We start from the raw sequence: 19522 nt of genomic DNA on the forward strand, positions 1-19522 counted from the left end.
ATGAAGGACCTACCTTACGTGTAGAGTGAGCAGAGACACATTATCAACGGTAAGTTCTTATCATAACGTCTATTTCTATGAATCCACAGGATAACATTGGGATTCCCAAAGCCAATTCTATTGGTGGGGACGCTCCTGATTACAAAGGAGGACCTTTCGTCCGAAGTCTGCGTCATGAGAGGCAAAACTATCCAAGGCCTGACATATCTGTTCTGCTGAATCACCCTGTAGTGCTGCCCATGAAGGACCTACCTAAGGTGTAGAGCAGAGACATTAGCCAGAGTAGGGAGATCTGCCTGAGAATAAGCTTCTGATATTACCATTCAGAGCAATCTCGCCAGCATCTGTTTATTAGCAGGCGAGATACATAGTATCTCTACATAGTAACATAGTATCTGAGGTTGAAAAAAGACAATTGTCCATCGAGTTCAACCTATTTGTGGTCTCCTATGCATGATGATTTGACTACATTTTCTGACTGATGCTGCTGTCAGCCGTTGCATTTTATCCCTATTTATAGTAACTATAATGCATGACTATGCACCATACCGCTGGATATCCTTATCCATTAGGAATTTATCTAACCCATTCTTAAAGGTGTTGACAGATTCCGCCATTACAACTCCCTCGGGCAGGGAATTCCAAACACGTATTATCCTTACCGTGAAAAAGCCTTTACGCCGTATTGTGCGGAATCTCCTCTCCTCTAACCTGAGCGAGTGTCCACGAGTCCTCTGTGTTGATCTAACCAAAAACAGGTCCCGCGCAAGCTCTGTGTATTGTCCCCTTATATATTTGTAGATGTTGATCATATCCCCTCTTAGTCTCCGCTTTTCCAATGTAAACATGCCTAGTCTTTCAAGCCTTTCCTTGTATTCCATCGTTTTCATGCCCTTAATTAGTTTGGTCGCCCTCCTCTGTACCTTTTCAAGCTCCAGGATATCCTTTTTGTAGTACGGTGCCCAGAATTGTACACAGTATTCAAGGTGTGGCCTCACTAGTGATTTATATAACGGGAGTATAATAATCTCGTCCCTAGCATCAATACCCCGTTTTATGCATGCTAATATCTTATTAGCCATCTTTGCTGCAGTCCTACTTTGGGTACTACTGCTTAGCTTGCTATCTATGAGGACACCTAAGTCCTTTTCCAGTACAGAATCCCCTAATTTTACCCCATTTAGTAGGTATGTGTAATTTTTGTTCTTGTTACCACAGTGCATTACCTTACACTTGTCTGTGTTGAAGCGCATTCTCCATTTGGCTGCCCATGCTTCTAATTTAACTAAGTCATTCTGAAGAGACTCGGCATCCTCCTCTGTATTTATAGCCTTACACAATTTGGTATCATCTGCAAAAATTGACACCATGCTCTCTAGACCTTCTGTTAGGTCGTTAATGAAAATATTGAACAATAGCGGTCCTAATACTGAGCCTTGCGGCACACAACATAGCACTTCAGTCCAAGTTGAAAAAATAAGATTTTACTCACCGGTAAATCTATTTCTCGTAGTCCGTAGTGGATGCTGGGGACTCCGTAAGGACCATGGGGAATAGACGGGCTCCGCAGGAGACTGGGCACTCTAAAGAAAGATTTAGGACTATCTGGTGTGCACTGGCTCCTCCCCCTATGACCCTCCTCCAAGCCTCAGTTAGGAACTGTGCCCGGAAGAGCTGACACAATAAGGAAGGATTTTGAATCCCGGGTAAGACTCATACCAGCCACACCAATCACACCGTATAACTTGTGATCTGAACCCAGTTAACAGTATGATAACAGAGGAGCCTCTGAAAAGATGGCTCCCAACAATAATAACCCGATTTTTGTAACAATAACTATGTACAAGTATTGCAGACAATCCGCACTTGGGATGGGCGCCCAGCATCCACTACGGACTATGAGAAATAGAATTATCGGTAAGTAAATTCTTATTTTCTCTAACGTCCTAAGTGGATGCTGGGGACTCCGTAAGGACCATGGGGATTATACCAAAGCTCCCAAACGGGCGGGAGAGTGCGGATGACTCTGCAGCACCGAATGAGAGAACTCCAGGTCCTCCTCAGCCAGGGTATCAAATTTGTAGAATTTAGCAAACGTGTTTGCCCCTGACCAAGTAGCTGCTCGGCAAAGTTGTAAAGCCGAGACCCCTCAGGCAGCCGCCCAAGATGAGCCCACTTTCCTTGTGGAACGGGCTTTTACAGATTTTAGCTGTGGCAGGCCTGCCACAGAATGTGCAAGCTGAATTGTACTACAAATCCAACGAGCAATAGTCTGCTTAGAAGCAGGAGCACCCAGCATGTTGGGTGCATACAGGATAAACAGCGAGTCAGATTTCCTGACTCCAGCCGTCCTGGAAACATATTTTCAGGGCCCTGACAACATCCAGCAACTTGGATTCCTCCAAGTCCCTAGTAGCCGCAGGCACCACAATAGGTTGGTTCAGGTGAAAACGCTGGAACCACCTTAGGGAGAAACTGAGGACGAGTACTCAATTCCGCCCTGTCCGAATGGAAAATCAGATAAGGGCTTTTACAGGATAAAGCCGCCAATTCTGACACGCGCCTGGCCCAGGCCAGGGCCAACAGCATGACCACTTTCCATGTGAGATATTTTAACTCCACAGATTTAAGTGGTTCAAACCAATGTGACTTTTGGAACCCAAACTACATTGAGATCCCAAATTGCCGCTGGAGGCACAAAAGGAGGCTGTATATGCAGTACCCCTTTTACAAACGTCTAAACTTCAGGGACTGAAGCTAGTTCTTTTTTGGAAGAAAATTGACAGGGCCGAAATCTGAACCTTAATGGACCCCAATTTCAGGCCCATAGACTCTCCTGTTTGCAGGAAATGTAGGAATCGACCCAGTTGAATTTCCTCCGTCGGGCCTTACTGGCCTCGCACTACGCAACATATTTTCGCCAATTGCGGTGATAATGTTTTTGCGGTTACATCCTTCCTGGCTTTTGATCAGGATAGGGATGACTTCATCCGGAATGCCTTTTTTCCTTCAGGATCCGGTGTTCAACCGCCATGCCGTCAAACGCAGCCGCGGTAAGTCTTGGAACAGACAGGGTCCTTGCTGGAGCAGGTCCCTTCTTAGAGGTAGAGGCCACGGATCCTCCGTGAGCCTCTCTTGAAGTTCCGGTTACCAAGTCCTTCTTGGCCAATCCGGAGCCACGAATATAGTGCTTTCTCCTCTCCATCTTATCAATCTCAGTACCTTGGGTATGAGAGGCAGAGGAGGGAACACATACACTGACTGGTACACCCACGGTGTTACCAGAGCGTCTACAACTATTGCCTGAGGGTCTCTTGACCTGGCGCAATACCTGTCGAGTTTTTTAATCATGTGGACGACTTCTGGGTGAAGTCCCCACTCTCCCGGGTGGAGGTCGTGCTGAGGAAGTCTGCTTCCCAGTTGTCCACTCCCGGAATGAATACTGTTGACAGTGCCATCACATGATTTTCCGCCCAGCGAAGAATCCTTGCAGCTTCTGCCATTGCCCTCCTGCTTCTTGTGCCACCCTGTCTGTTTACGTGGGTGACTGCCATGATGTTGTCCGACTGGATCAACACCGGCTGACCTTGAAGCAGAGGTCTCGCTAAGCTTAGAGCATTGTAAATGGCCCTTAGCTTCAGGATATTTATGTGAAGTGATGTATCCAGGCTTGACCCTAAGCCCTGGATATTCCTTCCCTGTGTGACTGCTCCCCAGCCTCGCAGGCTGGCATCCGTGGTCACCAGGACCCAGTCCTGAATGCCGAATCTGCGGCCCTCTAGAAGATGAGCACTCTGCAACCACTACAGGATGGATACCCTTGTCCTTGGTGACAGGGTTATCCGCTGATGCATCTGAAAATGCGACCCGGACCATTTGTCCAGTAGGTTCCACTGGAAAGTTCTTGCGTGGAATCTAACGAATGGGCTAGCTTCGTAGGAAGCCACCATTTTTACCCAGAACCCTTGTGCATTGATGCACTGAGACTTGGTTCGGTTTTAGGAGGTTCCTGATTAGCTCGGATAACTCCCTGGCTTTCTCTTCCGGGAGAAACACCTTTTTTCTGGACTGTGTCCAGGATCATCCCTAGGAAACAGAAGACAAGTCGTCGGAACCAGCTGCGATTTTGGAATATTGAGAATCCAATCGTGCTGCCGCAACACTACCTGAGATAGTGCTACACCGACCTCCAACTGTTCCCTGGATCTTACCCTTATCAGGGAATCGTCCAAGTAAGGGATAACTAAAATTCCCTTCCTTCGAAGGGATATCATTTCGTCCATTACCTTGGTAAAGACCCGGGGTGCCGTGGACCATCCCTACGGCAGCGTCTGAACTGATAGTGACAGTTCTGTACCATAACCTGAGGTACCCTTGGTGAGAAGGGTAAATTTTGACATGAATGTAAGCATCCTTGATGTCCCGAGACATCATGTAGTCCCCTTCTTCCAGGTTCGCAATCACTGCTCTGAGTGACTCAATCTTGAATTTGAACCTCTGTATGTAAGTGTTCAAAGATTTTAGATTTTAGAATCGGTCTCACCGAGCCGTCTGGCTTCGGTACCACAATAGTGTGGAATAATACCCCGTTCCCTGTTGCAGGAGGGGTACCTCGATTATCACCTGCTGGGAATACAGCTTGTGAATGGCTTCCAAAACTGCCTCCCTGTCAGAGGGAGACGTCGGTAAAGCCGACTTTTGGAAACGGCGAGTGGGAGACGTCTCGAATTCCAATATGTACCCCTGAGATATTACCTGAAGGATACAGGGGTCTACTTGCGAGTGAGCCCACTGCGCACTGAAATTCATTGAGAACGGGCCCCCACCGTGCCTGAGCTTGTAAAGCCCTAGCGTCATACTGAGGGCTTGGCAGAGGCGGGAAAGGGTTTCTGTTCCTGGGAACTGGCTGATCTCTGCAGCCTTTTTCCTCTCCCTCTGTCACGAGCAGAAAAGAGGAACCTTTTGTCCGCTTGCCCACAAAGGACTGCGCCTGATAATACGGCGTCTTATTTTGAGAGGCGACCTGGGGTACAAACGTGGATTTCCCAGCTGTTGCCGTGGCCACCAGGTCTAAAAGACCGACCCCAAATGTCCCCTTTCAAAGGCAATACTTCCAAATGCCGTTTGGAATCCGCATCACCTGACCATTTTACTGGTAGAATTGGACAACGCACTTATACTTGATGCCAGTCGGCAATTATTCCGCTGTGCATCATGCATATATAGAAATGCATCTTTTAAATGCTCTATAGGCAATAATATACTATCCTTATCTAGGATATCAATATTTCCAGTCAGGGAATCCGACCATGCCAACCCAGCACTGCACCTCCAGGCTGAGGCGATAGCTGGTCGCAGTATAAACCAGTATGTGTGTAAATACCTTTTTGGATACCCTCCTGCTTTCTATCAGCAGGATCCTTAAGGGCGGCCATCTCATGAGAGGGTAGAGCCCTTGTTCTTACAAGCGTGTGAGCGCCTTATCCCCCCTAGGGGGTGTTTCCCAACGCACCCTAACCTCTGGCGGGAAAGGGTATGCAGCCAATACTTTTAAGAAATTATCAATTGTTATCGGGGGGAAACCCACGCATCATCACACACCTCATTTTATTTCTCAGATTCAGGAAAACTACAGGTAGTTTTTCCCTCACCGAACATAATACCCCTTTTTGGTGGTACTCGTATTATCAGAAATGTATAAAAACATTTTCCATTGTCTCAATCATGTAACGTGTGGCCCTACTGGAAATCACGGTTGTCTCTTCACCGTCGACACAGGAGTCAGTATCCGTGTCGGCGTCTGTATCTGCCATCTGAGGTAACGGCCGCTTTAGAGCCCCTGACGGCCTATGAGACGTCTGGACAGGCACAAGCTGAGTAGCCGGCTGTCTCATGTCAACCACTGTTTTTTTATATAGAGCTGACACTGTCACGTAATTTTCAACAGTACATCCACTCAGGTGTCGACCCCCTAGGGGGTGACATCACTGTTACAGACACTCTGCTCCGTCTCCACATCATTTTTCTCCTCATACATGTCGACACAAACGTACCGACACACAGCACACACACAGGGAATGCTCTGATAGAGGACAGGACCCCACTAGCCCTTTGGGGAGACAGAGGGAGAGTATGCCAGCACACACCAGAGCGCTATATATATACAGGGATAACCTTATATAAGTGTTGTTCCCCTTATAGCTGCTGTATGTTTTAATACTGCGCCTAATTAGTGCCCCCCTCTCTTTTTTTAACCCTTTCTGTAGTGTAGTGACTGCAGGGAAGAGCAGGGAGCTTCCCTCCAACTGAGCTGTGAGGGAAAATGGCGCCAGTGTGCTGAGGAGATAGGCTCCGCCCCCTTTTCGGCGGCCTTATCTCCCGGTTTTTTGTATATTCTGGCAGGGGTTAAATGCATCCATATAGCCCAGGAGCTATATGTGATGTATTTTTTGCCATGTAAGGTATTTCTGTCATGTTTTATTGCGTCTCAGGGCGCCCCCCCCAGCGCCCTGCACCCTCAGTGACCGGAGTATGAAGTGTGCTGAGAGCAATGGCGCACAGCTGCAGTGCTGTGCGCTACCTTATTGAAGACAGGAACGTCTTCTGCCGCCGATTTTTCCGGACCTCTTCGCTCTTCTGGCTCTGTAAGGGGGCCGGCGGCGCGGCTCCGGGACCCATCCAGGCTGGACCTGTGATCGTCCCTCTGGAGCTAATGTCCAGTAGCCAAGAAGCCCAATCCACTCTGCACACAGGTGAGTTCGCTTCTTCTCCCCTTAGTCCCTCGATGCAGTGAGCCTGTTGCCAGCAGGTCTCACTGAAAATAACAAACCTAAACTAAAACTTTCACTAAGAAGCTCAGGAGAGCCCCTAGTGTGCACCCTTCTCGTCGGGCACAGAAATCTAACTGAGGCTTGGAGGAGGGTCATAGGGGGAGGAGCCAGTTCACACCAGTTAGTCCTAAAGCTTTCTTTAGATGTGCCCAGTCTCCTGCGGAGCCGCTATTCCCCATGGTCCTTACGGAGTCCCCAGCATCCACTTAGGACGTTAGAGAAACTGGGGTTGCTTAGGCTCCTCTTTAGCTTTCGCTTTGCCAACGAAAAGAGCGAAATTTTAGACCCTTGGACTTAGGGTTCTAAGTAGCCGGAAATCTGACCTTCTTTGATTAAGCCTCTGATTCTAAGATATCAGATAATGGTTTTCCAAACAATATATTACCAACGAAAGGCAATGCTTCCAATTATTTCTTGGATTCCGCATCTGCCTTCCAAGTACGCAGCCAAACTGCACTGCGAGCGACTACTGTCAAGGCTGAAGCTTTAGAAGCAACTGTACCCACATCAATTGCTGCTTCTTCCAAGTATTGGGCAGATTGCCTTAAACGGCTAAAAAGATCCTCTTGCTCCCTACTAGGAGAAGAGATGTCATTCTCTAGTTCCTCTATCAATTCGCCCATTGCCTTTGCTACCAGGCCGAAGCCATAGCAGGTCTTACCACTGCTCCTACTAAAGAAAATACATTTTTCAAAAGGCTATCTACCCTTCTGTCTGTGACATCATTTAGTGAGGTAGATGACAGTGGTAAAGCAGATTTATGCACAAGTCGCAGAACATGTGCATCTACTTTTGGAGGAACTTCTCTTTTTGAACACTTCACAGCTGGAAATGGATAATAAGAATCCCATCTTTTAGGAATCTTATATTTCTTACTGGGCATCGCCCAAGACTCATCCATCATTTCCGTCAGCTCATCTGACGCTGGGAATTCAGCTTTAACTGATTTTGTTAGTTTAAACACAGGTGCTTTAGATTTTAATACTGTCTTGGCTGGCTCTTCTAAAGAGAAAACAGCCTTCACACCAATAATAAGTTCAGCTACATCTTCTGAACTAAAACTCTGCGACTGATCATCATACGGAGTATTTGAATCTACTGTATCATCATCTGTTGTATCATCTTGTGTAGTCTGCCACATTGACGTATCCGTCTTAGTCTTACCTGTCCCTTGGTTGCTTGTAGAGGCTACTGGAACCAAGTCATAGGAAGAGAGCTGCATGTATGGGTTAATAGTGCAACCTAACCCTTGAGGTGGTGCTACCGGAGTTAACCTGTCCGCTATTGAAGATAGAGTATTTGCGAACATATTCCATGGTGGCTCTGTTGGTGGTTGAAACAAAAACCTGTTTTTTACTTTGCTGAAAAGCAAAACAGTTCGCACACAAACCCTCATAAGTAACCAATTGGTCCATACCAACTAACCCTGTCTTACTAGATAAGCATGTTAGGTCTGTAGGAGTGCTTGATAAATTCTCCTAGTCACTTTTGCCGCTCACAGACATGGTAATAATCTGTAATTGACTACACAATTTGTGACTGAAAATCACCTATATATGAGTATATAGAGGTGAGATCAATCTGACCACAGTGCACCTGAATTGAGGGTCAGAACAGGACTGACATTACACAGAAAAGTCAGCACACATACTAGCAGTCAGTCACATGTTAAAGCATTAGACATTGTCATATGAGAATACAACCCCCATAACAACTTATACATAAGTAGGAAAATTGTACTTCTGTTTTTAACTGGTTCTTTTTCAACATAACATGCAGAAAACACGATAATATACAGATCTCGTATGCAATAGGTACTAAAAAATAAGATTTTACTCACTGGTAAATCTATTTCTCGTAGTCCGTAGTGGATGCTGGGGACTCCGTAAGGACCATGGGGAATAGCGGCTCCGCAGGAGACTGGGCACAACTAAAAAAGATTTAGGACTACCTGGTGTGCTTTAATCAGCGTAGGGATGACTTCCTCCGGAATGCCCTTTTTCTTCAGGATCCGGCGTTCAACCGCCATGCCGTCAAACGCAGCCGCGGTAAGTCTTGGAACAGACAGGGCCCCTGCTACAGCAGGTCCTGTCTGAGCGGCAGAGGCCATGGGTCCTCTGAGATCATTTCTTGCAGTTCTGGGTACCAAGCTCTTCTTGGCCAATCCGGAACAATGAGTATAGTTTTTACTCCTCTTCTTCTTATTATCCTCAGTACCTTGGGTATGAGAGGAAGAGGAGGGAACACATAAACCGACTGGTACACCCACGGTGTCACTAGAGCGTCCACAGCTATTGCCTGAGGGTCTCTCGACCTGGCGCAATATCTTTCTAGCTTTTTGTTGAGGCGGGACGCCATCATGTCCACCTGTGGCCGTTCCCAACGGTTTACAATCAGCTGAAAGACTTCTGGATGAAGTCCCCACTCTCCCGGGTGGAGGTCGTGCCTGCTGAGGAAGTCTGCTTCCCAATTGTCCACTCCCGGAATGAACACTGCTGACAGTGCTAACACATGATTTTCCGCCCATCGGAGAATCCTTGTGGCTTCTGCCATCGCCATCCTGCTTCTTGTGCCGCCCTGTCGGTTTATATGGGCGACCGCCGTGATGTTGTCTGACTGGATCAGTACCGGCTGGTTTTGAAGCAGGGGTCTTGCCTGACTTAGGGCATTGTAAATGGCCCTCAGTTCCAGAAAATTTATGTGTAGGGAAGTCTCCTGGCTTGACCATAGTCCTTGGAAGTTTCTTCCCTGTGTGACTGCCCCCCAGCCTCGAAGGCTGGCATCCGTGGTCACCAGGACCCAGTCCTGTATGCCGAATCTGCGGCCCTCTTGAAGATGAGCACTCTGCAGCCACCACAGCAGAGACACCCTGGTCCTTGGAGACAGGGTTATCAGCCGATGCATCTGAAGATGCGATCCGGACCACTTGTCCAACAGATCCCACTGAAAGGTCCTTGCATGGAACCTGCCGAATGGAATTGCTTCGTAGGAAGCTACCATTTTTCCCAGGACTCGCGTGCAGTGATGCACCGACACCTGTTTTGGTTTCAGGAGGCCTCTGACTAGAGTTGACAGCTCCTTGGCTTTCTCCTCCGGGAGAAACACTTTTTTCTGTTCTGTGTCCAGAACCATCCCCAGGAACAGTAGCCGTGTCGTAGGAACCAGCTGTGACTTTGGAATATTCAGAATCCAACCGTGCTGTTGTAGCACCTCCCGAGATAGTACTACCACGACCAACAACTGCTCCCTGGACCTCGCCTTTATCAGGAGATCGTCCAAGTACGGGATAATTAAAACTCCCTTTTTTCGAAGGAGTATCATCATTTCGGCCATTACCTTGGCAAATACCCTCGGTGCCGTGGACAGACCAAACGGCAACGTCTGGAATTGGTAATAACAATCCTGTACCACAAATCTGAGGTACTCCTGGTGAGGAGGGTAAATGGGGACATGCAGGTAAGCATCCTTGATGTTCAGTGATACCATGTAATCCCCCTCGTCCAGGCTTGAAATAACCGCCCTGAGCGATTCCATCTTGAACTTGAACCTTATTATATAAGTGTTCAAGGATTTCAAATTTAAAATGGGTCTCACCGAACCGTCCGGTTTCGGTACCACAAACATTGTGGAATAGTAACCCCGTCCTTGTTGAAGGAGGGGTACCTGGACTATCACCTGCTGAGAATACAGCTTGTGAATTGCCTCTAGCACTGCCTCCCTGTCTGAGGGAGTTGTTGGCAAGGCAGATTTGAGGAAACGGCGAGGGGGAGACGTCTCGAATTCCAGCTTGTACCCCCGAAATACCACTTGTAGAATTCAGGGATCCACCCGTGAGCGAGCCCACTGATTGCTGAAGTTCTTGAGACGGGCCCCCACCGTACCTGGCTCCACCTGTGGAGCCCCAGCGTCATGCGGTGGACTTAGAGGAAGCGGGGGAGGACTTTTGTTCCTGGGAACTGACTGTATGTTGCAGCTTTTTCCCTCTACCTCTGCCTCTGGGCAGAAAGGACGCGCCTCTAACCCGCTTTCCTTTTTGAGGACGAAAGGACTGTACCCGATAATACGGTGCTTTCGTTGGCTGTGAGGGAACATGGGGTAAAAATGTTCACTTCCCAGCTGTTGCTGTGGAAACTAGGTCAGAAAGACCATCCCCAAACAACTCCTCACCTTTGTAAGGCAGAACTTCCATGTGCCTTTTAGAATCTGCATCCCCTGTCCACTGCCGAGTCCATAATCCTCTCCTGGCAGAAATGGACATTGCACTTATTTTAGATGCCAGCCAGCAAATATCCCTCTGTGCATCTCTCATGTATAAGACTGCGTCTTTAATATGCTCTATGGTTAGCAATATAGTGTCCCTGTCTAGGGTATCAATATTTTCAGACAGGGAATCTGACCACGCAGCTGCAGCACTGCACATCCATGCTGAAGCAATAGCTGGTCTCAGTATAATACCTGAGTGTGTATAAACAGACTTCAGGATAGCCTCCTGCTTCCTATCAGCAGGCTCCTTTAGGGCGGCCTTGTCCGGAGACGGTAGTGCCACCTTCTTTGACAGACGTGTGAGCGCTTTATCCACCCTAGGGGATGTTTCCCAATGTGACCTATCCTCTGGCGGGAAAGGTTACGCCATTAGTAACCTTTTAGAGATTACCAGTTTCTTATCAGGGGAAGCCCACGCTTCTTCACACACTTCATTTAATTCATCAGATGGGGGAAAACAAACATAATACCCTTTTTTGTGGTTCCTGGGGTAATATCAGAAATGTGCAACACATTTTTCATTGCCGTAATCATGTAACGTGTGGCCCTATTGGAATGTACTCTAGTCTCATCGTCGTCGACACTGGAGTCAGTATCCGTGTCGACATCTGTGTCTGCCATCTGAGGTAGCGGGCGTTTTAGAGCCCCTGATGGCTTTTGAGACATCTGGGCAGGCACGAGCTGAGAAGCCGGCTGTCCCACATCTGCTATGTCGTCAAACCTTTTATGTAAGGAGTTGACACTGTCACGTAATTCCTTCCACATGTCCATCCATTCAGGTGTCGGCCCCGCAGGGGGTGAAATCACATTTATCGGCACCTGCTCCGCCTCCACATAAGCCTCCTCATCAAACATGTCGACACAGCCGTACCGACACACAGCACACACACAGGGAATGCTCTGACTGAGGACAGGACCCCACAAAGTCCTTTGGGGAGACAGAGAGAGAGTATGCCAGCACACACCAGAGCGCTATATAATGTAGGGATTCACACTATACACACAGTGATTTTTCCCCTATAGCTGCTAATATTAAACAGATTGCGCCTAAATTTAGTGCCCCCCCTCTCTTTTTTACCCTATGAAGTCTGGAAACTGCAGGGGAGAGCCTTGGGAGCATCCTTCCAGCGGAGCTGTGAGAGGAAATGGCGCCAGTGTGCTGAGGGAGATAGCCCCGCCCCTTTTCCGGCGGACTTCTCCCGCTTTTTTATGGAATATATGGCAGGGGATTTTACACATATATAGTCTTAATGACTATATTATGTGGTAATTTGCCAGTAAGGTACTCTTATTGCAGCCCAGGGCGCCCCCCCCCCCCAGCGCCCTGCACCCATCAGTGACCGGAGTGTGTGGTGCGCATGAAGAGCAATGGCGCACAGCTGCAGTGCTGTGCGCTACCTTAATGAAGACCGAAGTCTTCTGCCGCCGATTTCCAGGAACATCTTCTTGCTTCTGGCTCTGCAAAGGGGACGGCGGCGCGGCTCCGGGACCGGACGACCGAGGCTGGGCCTGTGTTCGATCCCTCTGGAGCTAATGGTGTCCAGTAGCCTAAGAAGCCCAAGCTAGCTGCAAGCAGGTAGGTTCGCTTCTCTCTCCTAAGTCCCTCGTAGCAGTGAGTCTGTTGCCAGCAGATCTCACTGAAAATAAAAAACCTAAATATAACTTTCTTTTCTAAGAGCTCAGGAGAGCCCCTAGTGTGCATCCAGCTCGGCCGGGCACAAAATTCTAACTGAGGTCTGGAGGGGGGGCATGGAGGGAGGAGCCAGTGCACACCAGGTAGTCCTACATCTTTCTTAGTTGTGCCCAGTCTCCTGCGGAGCCGCTATTCCCCATGGTCCTTACAGAGTCCCCAGCATCCACTTAGGACGTTAGAGAAATTAACAATTCATACTAACAAATAGAGAGAAATGTTAGTACTGTATACCCTGCCTCCGGAGAGCGGGATACAGGGAGACTCACCACACTTCCATATCCAAGCAAATACGCTCGTAAGACGCTGAGTGGATTCAGACGCTACTGATGTACACTACTGCTCCTGATAACGGACACGGTCGCTCACTGACGGACACGGACGCTCAGCGACTTCCACGTGTATGCAGACGATAAGGCCTGCGACTCGGTCTAGGCGGGATTTCTAGTGTACATAACTGCAGCGTCTAAGCTGCGACAGAGTACCCTCGTGGTAGCGTCTGAGACGGAAGTGAGGTCATTCAGTTCATGAACGGGAGACACGCGGAAACTGGTCATGAACTCGGAGGAGGGGCGGCCAGGAGAGCATCTGAATCCCCCTGTTGACTTAAACCCTAAGGATCGTGGCCTCTCCTAGTCCTGGCGCCCATGATCCCTGGAGCGTAGCGTGGTCGCACTCGAGATGTTCGGCGCATCAACACACTGTTTGTAGTCTCCACCAAATCAGTGTAGCTGTGTCCGGACCCCTCTAGTAAGAGGAAATCCATAGACTTACCATCCCCCCATGCTCCAGCCACAGCCTGGTTACGTCTGCTGGACCTGCTAGAACATCCGACACAGACGTCCGTCGAGACAGCACTAATACCGCGAAGGTAAGCGTTGTTGTGACCCAGTGGGGAGTTGTTGGAGTGACTCTTTCTAGTATGCGTTTAAGATGCTGTTAAGAAAAGTCGATCAAAAAAAATATAGTAAGTCTATAAAAAATAAAATAATAAAAGCTTGAGGCTGCTTTTTTCACAGCAGCCCTGTTGACCATGCGGCTTCCTGCCCCACCAAGCAAAAAACTGATTTGACAGAGTCAGTGGGCGGGACTATATGGTGAAGACCCCGATGCATCCTGGGAGGCCAGAAAGCTCGTGACCATGTTGGTGCCATTTCCGCTGTCACTCAACCATATCCCAATGTCATCCTGTGGATTATCCTGTGGACCCAGCCAGAGAAACCCGGGCTGGCTTCAGGACATCCCGGACCATTGTTTGTATCACCAATGCTTTTCTCCTCCGGTAGAAACACCCTCTGCACTTCGGTGTCGAGGATCATCCCCAGGAAAGAATCTCCAAAGTGACTTTGGAAAGTTCAGGCTACAACCATATTCCCTGAGCTGACGAGTTGTGAGAACAATGGACTGCAACAACGTCTTCCTGGACGATGCCTTTATCAGCAGATCGCCCAGATATGGAATTATGTTCACTCCCTGTCTGCAGAGGAGAACCATCATCTCTGCCATCACCTTGGTGAATATCCTCGGTGCCGTGGAGAGACTTAATAGTAGTGCCTGAAACTGATAGTGACTGTCTTACAGTGCAAATCTGAGATAAGCCTGGTGTGGCGGCCAAATCGGAATGTGGAGGTACGCATCCTTTATATCTAGGGATACCAGAAACTCTCCCTCCTCCAGACCTGAGATCACCGCTCTCAGAGATTCCATTTTGAACTTGAACTCCCACAGATAAGGTTTTAACGATTTCAACTTCAAAATCGGTCTGACAGAACCATCCAGTTTCAGTACCACGAAAAGGTTTGAATAGTAACCCATGTGTTGCACATGAGGTGGAACTGGAACAATGACCTCTGACTTTTCCAATTTTTGGATGGCTTCCTCTAGGATAGCCCTTGTCTTTCAGTAGAGCTGGCAAGCCTGATTTGAAGAACAGGTGAGGCTGGAGTTTAAAACTCCAGTCTGTATCCCTGGGACACAATATCCTGTTACCAGAGATCAAGGCCGGACGACACCAGGACGTGGCTGAAACGTCTGAGCCTTACACACACCAGTCTGTCTTCCAGGCAGTGCAGTCCACCGTCATGCTGAGGATTTTGAGGAACCAGAAGCAGGTCTCTGATCCTGGGAGCCTGCAGGTGCAGGCTTTTTGGATTTTGCATGCCCACCTCTAAAGAAGGTGGTAGGAGGCTTGGAATTTTTTGTCTTCGCAGTCCGAAATGACTGCAATGCAGAAGAAGAAAAGGGTTTCTTCGTAGAAGGCGTAGCTGAGGGAAGAAGAGGTGACTTACCCGCAGTTGCTGTGGAAATCCATGCATCTAACGCTTCCCCAAATAGAGCCTGACCTGTGTAGGGTAGGTTCTCCACACTTCTCCTGGACTCAGCGTCTGCCGACCATTGGCGTAGCCAGACCCTCCTTTGAGCTAAGACAGACATGGAATATATCCTTGCATTCAGCATACCCAGGTCCTTCATGGATTCCACCGTGAATCCTGCAGAATCCTATATGTTACGTAAAAACAGTTCAGTGTCACTTCTATCCATTGTATCCAAGTCCTCTAGTAACGTGCCTAACCACTTTACTATAGCTTTTGAGATCCATGCACAGGCAAAGTAGACCTTAACACCATCCCTGAAGCAGTGTATATGGATTTGAGCATAGTGTCAATCTTACAATCAGCCGGTTCTTTTAACGCCGTAGATCAAGGGACATGTAAAACCACCTTTTTTGACAGTCTGGAGACAGATGCGTCCACTATGGGTGGATTTTCCCATCTTTTTCTATCCTCCTCAGGGAAGTGAAAAGCAACCAGAACCCTCTTGGGGATCTGGAGTTTTCTCTCCGATGTTTCCCAGGATTTTTCAAATAAAGCATTTAATTCTTTAGACGCAGGGAAGTTTAGCAATGCTTTCTTATTGTCTGGTGTGTCAGTAATGTTTAACAGATCTCTAATGGCATCAATCATGAGCTGCACCCCCTTAGCCAGGGATGCCGCTACCCTCAGCACATCTTTGTCACCGTCTGCCGTGTCAGAGTCGATATCCGTGTCATATTGCATAATCTGGGCAAGTGCACGTTTCTTTGGGTATATGTTAGGGGGTTTAGAAGGAATAGGAACAGAACCTGACCAAACTGCCATAGAATTCTTTAAAACCTGAGTTTCAATCTCAGTATGAGCTACCCTAGTAGAGATCTGAGAGATCTTTCCCTTAATAGAAGTCAGCAATTCTGGCTCAGTAATAGGAATCTGAGACCATGCATTACATTCCTGGGTACATGGAATGGATTACTCTGGGGATGAAACGTCCTCTGCAGCATAAGACACAGAGTCCTTGGACATGGCTATGTGAGAAAACATACACCACACTCACACAGGAAAATGTCAGACACAGTTTCCCCTCCCCAAGCACCTTCAGAGAAACACAGAGCTTGGAGCCAGCCACAAACAGCGCTCAATTAGGTAGTATACCTAAGCTGGCTCTGACTGTGTACCTTAATAAACTACACAGCCTTCCCCCCTTCTACAACCCCCTGCTACCGGCACAGGATAGCTGGAGTCAAGTGGAGGGACAGCACTCCCTGTCAGCGTCTCTGGTGCTGTATCTGCAGGGAGAAAATGGCGCTGAACGCTGGTGGGTCTGCTCTGAGAAAAAGCTCTGCCCCCTGGAAATGGCGCCTTATCCCTCATTTTCAAAAGATTACACTGGCCTGAGGATTTTGCTAGCAGCGTTACCGAGGTCCGATAGACTTGAGTGACCAGTGTAGGGTAACTGCGCTAACTCAGGGCGCCCCTCATAGCGCTGCACTGTATATCGCTGAGCTCTCCGGAGCATAGTTTGTACTGCGCTCCTACCCTGTTACCGCCATTCAGACCGGCTCCCCGCTTGTCGGGTCGCCGGTGACTCACTCGCCACCGGAATCTTCTGGCTATGTCTGGGGGTGTCGACATGCTGCGGGAGTGAGCGGTCGCCTCGGACGGCTCCCTTAGGAGCTCCGTGTCCTGTCAGAGGAGATAGTGGCCATTAACCTCTCAGGGTTGGACACTACTCCCCCCCCTTAGTCCCACGAAGCAGGGAGGCTGTTGCCAGCAGCCTCCCTGTGCCTTAACTCTAATGAAAAAAATAAAACTAGAAAAACTCCTATGGAGCTCCCCTAGCTGTGACCGGCTCCTCCAGGCACATTTTCTAAACTGAGTCAGTCCACACTATTAAACTCTTAAAATGCCGGTGGCTCCTTGTGGACCTGTCTATATCCCATGGTACCAATGTGGTATCCAGCATCCTCTAGGACAGAGGTTCTCAAACTCGGTCCTCGTGGGCCCACACAGTGCATGTTTTGCAGGTAACCCAGCAGGTGCACAGGTGTATTAATTACTCACTGACACATTTTAAATGGTCCAAAGGTGAAGCTAATTATTTCACTTGCGATTTTGTGAGGAGACCTGCAAAACATGCACTGTGTGGGGTCCTGAGGACCGAGTTTGAGAACCTCTGCTCTAGGACATAAGGGAAAATAAGATTCCTCACACTCATCTGTCACCTTATCAGGAATTTGCAGAACGTCTCTGATAGCTTCTATAAGTGTCTCTATTCCCTGTGACAGAGCAGCATCCCCCCCCCCTTCCCCACCACCACCCTCTGAATCCACCTCACCCTCCCTCCATGTCTGACCCCTCAGCGTCAAAATCAGACTGCAGGATATTGGCCAGAGTAGTTTGCGAATAGTTCCTTCAGGAGCTAGTGTCCTGTCAGCGGGGAACGGGACCATTAACCCTGAGAGAGGTTAGGCCGTTTCCCCCCCCCCCACCCCAGTCCCACGAAGCAGGCAGGCTGGTGCCCTCCAGTCCTGCCTGAAAACAACAAACAGACGAAATAAATGCAGAAAACTCTTCAGGAGCTTCCACATTTTCTAGACTGAGTCTGGTAGGAGGGGTATAGAGGGAGGAGCCAGCCCACACTATCAAACTCTTAAAGTGCCCATGGCTCCAAGTGGACCCGTCTATACCCCATAGTACAAAATGGATCCACAGTATACTCTAGGATAGGGGTGGGCAAAATACGGCCCGCGGGCCGGATGCGGCCCGCAAACTGATCCTGTCCGGCCCACTGCCTCCCACCAGCGAGCAATGACAAGCGGCCCGAACGGCTGAGCTGCTTGTCATTGCTCTGAGCTGCAGTACCTCCAAGCTGCCGGTGGCGCCTCTCTCCCCTGCTGCTGCGTTGTAGCAGCCTCCTCCCGTCCACAGTGACAACGGCTGGGTTCAGCCGAAAAGGGGTGGAGCTACGTGCCATGGAGGGGGCGGGGCTACACGGGACCTCAGGGGGCGGAGCTACACGGGACAAGAGCCAGACTGCTGCAGATCCATCCTTCCTGCCACTGCCAGCCAGATCAGTAAAGTTAATGGGAAAAGTGAGTGAGAGAAAGAAAGGGGTGTGTGTGTGTGTGTGTGCGTGTGTGAGATAGTGTGCGTATATTTGTGTGTGCGGGCAGTGGCGTCAGTCTGTTTTTAGGTTGCGGGGAGAGATCTTTAGCCTTCGCTGTACCAACCCCTCCCGTGTTCTGTCACCATGTCACCCCCGTGTTCTGTCACGTATAACCCCCCCGTGTTCAGTCACTGTCACCCCCCCCCGTGTTCTGTCACCGTGTCACACCCCCTTGTTCTGTCACTGTGTCACCCCCCCGTGTTCTGTCACTGTGTCACCCCCCCATGTTCTGTCACCGTATCACCCCCACCGTGTTCTGTCACCGTGTCACCCCCACCGTGTTCTGTCACCGTGTCACACCCCCCGTGTTTTGTCACCGTGTCACACCCCCCCCGTGTTCTGTCACCGTGTCACCCCCACCGCGTTCTGTCACCGTGTCACACACACCGTGTTCTGTCACTGTGTCACCCCCCCGTGTTCTGTCACTGTGTCACCCCCCCCCCCGTGTTCTGTCACCGTGTCACCCCCGCCCCCCCCCCCCGTGTTCTGTCACCGTGTCACCCCCACCGTGTTCTGTCACCGTGTCACACCCACCGTGTTCTGTCACTGTGTCACACCCCCCGTGTTCTGTCACCGTGTCACCTCCCCCCGTGTTCTGTCACCGTGTCACACCCCCCGTGTTCTGTCACCGTGTCACCCCCCCCCCGTGTTCTGTCACCGTGTCACCCCCACCGCGTTCTGTCACCGTGTCACACCCGTGTTCTGTCACTGTGTCACCCCCCCGTGTTCTGTCACTGTGTCACCCCCCCCCCGTGTTCTGTCACCGTGTCACCCCCGCCCCCCCCCCGTGTTCTGTCACCGTGTCACCCCCACCGTGTTCTGTCAGTGTGTCACACCCCCCGTGTTCTGTCACCGTGTCACCTCCCCCCGTGTTCTGTCACTGTGTCACACCCACCGTGTTCTGTCACCGTGTCACCCCCCCCCCCCGTGTTCTGTCACCGTGTCACACACCCCGTGTTCTGTCACTGTCACCCCCCCCCTCCCCGTGTTCTGTCTCTGTGTCACCCCCACCGTGTTCTGTCACCGTGTCACACACCCCGTGTTCTGTCACTGTCACCCCCCCTCCCCGTGTTCTGTCACTGTGTCACACCTTTCCCCAGGGGCCATAAGACACTGGATAATTTGCTTGCTGCACATTAATTATCCTATATAAAATGTTAATGTGTAAAAGGGGGCTCTACCTGCTGTAATGTGTAAAAGGGGCTCTACCTTCCATACTGTGTAAAAGGGGCTCTATCTGGTGTAATGTGTGTAAGTG

At 49.5% G+C, this 19522-nt stretch overlaps 1 protein-coding gene across 2 annotated transcripts in view; it reads right to left on the reverse strand.

Moving 5' to 3' along the window:
* EDC4 (enhancer of mRNA decapping 4) overlaps positions 1-19522 on the reverse strand; it is a 1121437-nt gene that overhangs the window by 683569 nt on the left and 418346 nt on the right. The window lies entirely within an intron of this gene.

The sequence above is a fragment of the Pseudophryne corroboree genome, chromosome 11 (genome assembly GCF_028390025.1).
Source record: "Pseudophryne corroboree isolate aPseCor3 chromosome 11, aPseCor3.hap2, whole genome shotgun sequence".
Lineage (NCBI taxonomy): Eukaryota > Metazoa > Chordata > Amphibia > Anura > Myobatrachidae > Pseudophryne > Pseudophryne corroboree.